Source organism: Sinocyclocheilus rhinocerous, unplaced genomic scaffold (genome assembly GCF_001515625.1).
Source record: "Sinocyclocheilus rhinocerous isolate Xijiao unplaced genomic scaffold, SAMN03320098_v1.1 scaffold7084, whole genome shotgun sequence".
Taxonomy (NCBI): domain Eukaryota; kingdom Metazoa; phylum Chordata; class Actinopteri; order Cypriniformes; family Cyprinidae; genus Sinocyclocheilus; species Sinocyclocheilus rhinocerous.
The window spans coordinates 12,940-16,329 of NW_015661994.1; the positions used below are offsets into that span (position 1 = coordinate 12,940).

The window sequence follows — 3,390 nt, forward strand, 5'->3', positions numbered from 1 at the left end:
GGTAAATCTGAGGAGGATTTCAATTCACACTGTCGTTTATCCACGTGAGGTGAAATCCTCCTCAGATTTACCGCTGGCTGCTGGAATAAGAGTGTCATGCTGTTCGCGTCTTAATGCTTCCTGAAGACTTCCATGAATGCAGCACACCAGCAATTACACTGACAATAGAGAAGACGGCACACAGATCGAATGGGACGCTGCTGCCAAAGCCATTGAAATTGTGTGTTTGTTGTGTTCCCAAACAGGCCAAGATGCCTTTTGATGCCAATAAGCTGTACTGCAGTGAAATACTGGCTATCCTGCTACAAAACAATGACAGTAAGTAAAAATAAGAGACGGATTGCTTTGATTGGCTGTGTGCATGGGTTTATTAAAGACTCCAGTGAATTACATTCATGCTAGTGAATAATTACAAGCTATGTGTTGAAAATATGGTGTAACAAAACCTTTTTAAAGGAATTGTTACCCAAAAATGAAAGTTTGCTGAATTTTTACTCGCCCTAGGGTCTTCCAAGATGTAGATGAGTTTTTTTCTTCATCAGATTTGGAGAATTATAGCATTACATGACTTGCTCATCAATGGATCCTCTGCAGTGAATGGGTGTCACACCTGGTTTAGATAGCATTTTCTTTTCATCTTGTCTTCATATAATGCATCTTAAAGTAGTGTTTGAACTCAGCGGTTTTGTTTACAGCGGCAACCAAATGAAACACTGTATCGCTGCTGTTCCAAAAGCGCCACCTGCTGTCAGAGAGTGAACTTGCGTTTCATTTAGCCCGTCTGCTGTTTCTGTTTCTTGCAGATATGTTTTATGTAGAATAGTTTCACAAAGCTTAAGAAAAATTGCTTCGCTGTTTTTGGAGAAGTGAGCTCGAGGCGATCAGCGGGCGCTCAGTGCTCATGAATCCTGCTGAGAGCAGCCTCACCTCGGCTAGTCCTGACATGTGCCGCTGGCTCTGATGTGTCTGTAGTGGTTAAACATGAGATATAATTCGTTTTTAGGTATATCTAACAGGCAATCTTTGGTCTCATGAATCTATTATTTGTTCCTGGTCATATAATTTTGCATCAGCGCAAAGTTTAGTTTCATAACTTTATATATTTATTCAGCTTTACCGTAGTACAGCACTGACTTTGACGCATATGTTTGCTTTCGTCTTTGTTTCCTGTTATACTTTATACTTATACATTTATTATGCAATGGCTATTATTATTCATTAAAACTGACATTTAACAAAAAGAGGCAGTGTTGTGGTTTAGGTCATATTTCATTTTATTATAGAATATTTTGCACATATTGCCTGAACCACATATTATTTTATATTTTTAAAATGAAAAGAGGGTTGTGTTTTATGTTTTGTTTTGTTAAGTATACATACAGTGAAGGTAATCAAAGTATGCGTTGCCTGAGCTACATTTTTGTGGCTATTAATATGTTTAAATGAAAACAAAAAGAGGCAATGGTGTTTGATATCATATTTCGTGTCATTGTAAATATATTGTACAGACAGTGAGGATAACCAGAGTAGCCGAGGCGAGCTGAGTGACGTTATCAAGTACACTGATGTTCTGTTTGCAGAATTACCATGTAGTGTGATTGTAAGCATGCAATTTTCAGTTGATATTAAAAGGGACATATAGTTATATTTTTTGCACAGGACTTGTTATAAATAATGACTGCATAATTTATAAATGCAACAAGGAAAAGTGTGATGTTTTGAAAGAAGTTTATAGCCAATGCTGATATCTAAAGAGCAGAGTGGCTTATATATTACTCTAATTTCCAAAGTAATAATAATACAATTTATTAAACATTATTTTTTAAGGAATATCACACATTTATTTTCCATATTTTAATCTAAACAGTAAAACCCTATTGTGCAGCACTTCGTTTGCCAAAAAATAAAAGGAATTGTTATATTTTAATTTCATTCGATTTTAAGAGTAATTAAATTATAAAAGTTTTATACATTCATTTGATTACTACCAATTTTGATGATAATGAATTTGATAAAAGATAAAACATTTCATAAGGCCCTATTATTGTTAAAACTGTAATAAACTGAATTGTTTTATGAGTTCAACTGAATAATCGTAATATTTTTTTTTATCAAATATTGAAATTATAAAATGTTATGTAATGTTTGTTATATTGATGTGATTTGTTTGTGAAGTGTTGTTTTTCATTACTACTGCGTTACTACTTTTTGTTTGTTTTAAAATACAGTGATCTTACCATGAAAATAGCCATAGATGCTGGTATGGCAATAAAAAATAATAACGTTAACTGATTAAACATGCTTTTTGATTATTTAAATTTTATTAAAATGAAGTCCAGAAAAAACCCCAGAATACATGTAATTTTGGGCAAAATCAAAACAGATTTCCTAGGGCCCTGTGTTACTCATGCTGTGATATATGACTTTATTAATACAGCACGTATAGCTCAGTAAGGCTGCTGATTGTGTGTTGTTTTGGTCTTCTGAGCTTTATCACATGCACCTCTCTCTCTCTCTCTCCAGGCTTTATTAGCACACTGAACTAACATTCATCATCTTTTCTCTTCATGTCTGTCTCTCTCACTGATATCTTCCCTCCCACTACTATCTGTCTCTCTCTCAGAAACACGGGAGGTGTTGGGAGAAATGGACGGTATTGATGTACTACTGCAGCAGCTTTCAGTAAGACTGTCTCTCTCTGTTTCTCTCTAAATCAGCTGTTGTCTGAAATCACAGTCCGAGACTCTTTAGAGATCATCAGGACCCAGAGCATTCGTTCTTTCTGCTCCACGCTGCTGTTTTCTCATCTCACAATCGTTTTAACTCCCTTTGATGATGTTTGCATGTTGCACAACATGACCAGGCAACCTTTAATTGTTTATTTGCAAATAATTTACATGCAAATCTGTGTAATAAAATAAAGAGAGGGTATTGTTCTTTTTTTTGACCTGACCAAATAAGATTTATTTTTATCTATCTTTATTTTTTCCTCTTTATTTAGATCTATCTATCTATCTATCTATCTATCTATCTATCTATCTATCTATCTATCTGTCTGTCGTTCTGTCTATTGTTCTATCTATCGTTCTATCTATATATCTATCTATCTATCTATCATTCTATCTATCTATCTATCTATCTATCCATCTATCTATCCATCCATCTATCCATCTATCTATCCATCTATCGTTCTATCTATATCGTTCTATCGTTCTATCTATCCATCTATCGTTCTATCTATCGTTCTATCTATCGTTCTATCCATCTATCGTTCTAATCGTTCTATTCTATCTATCGCTCTATCTATATCTATATCGTTCTATCTATATCGTTCTATCTATCTATACTATCTATAGTCTGTCTATCTATCTATCTATCTATCTATCTATC

The 3,390-nt window shown here is 34.2% G+C and overlaps 1 pseudogene; it reads left to right on the forward strand.

The window, feature by feature from the left end:
- The window catches only part of LOC107727135 (beta-catenin-like protein 1), a 56,361-nt pseudogene that overhangs the window by 12,284 nt on the left and 40,687 nt on the right, over window positions 1-3,390 (forward strand).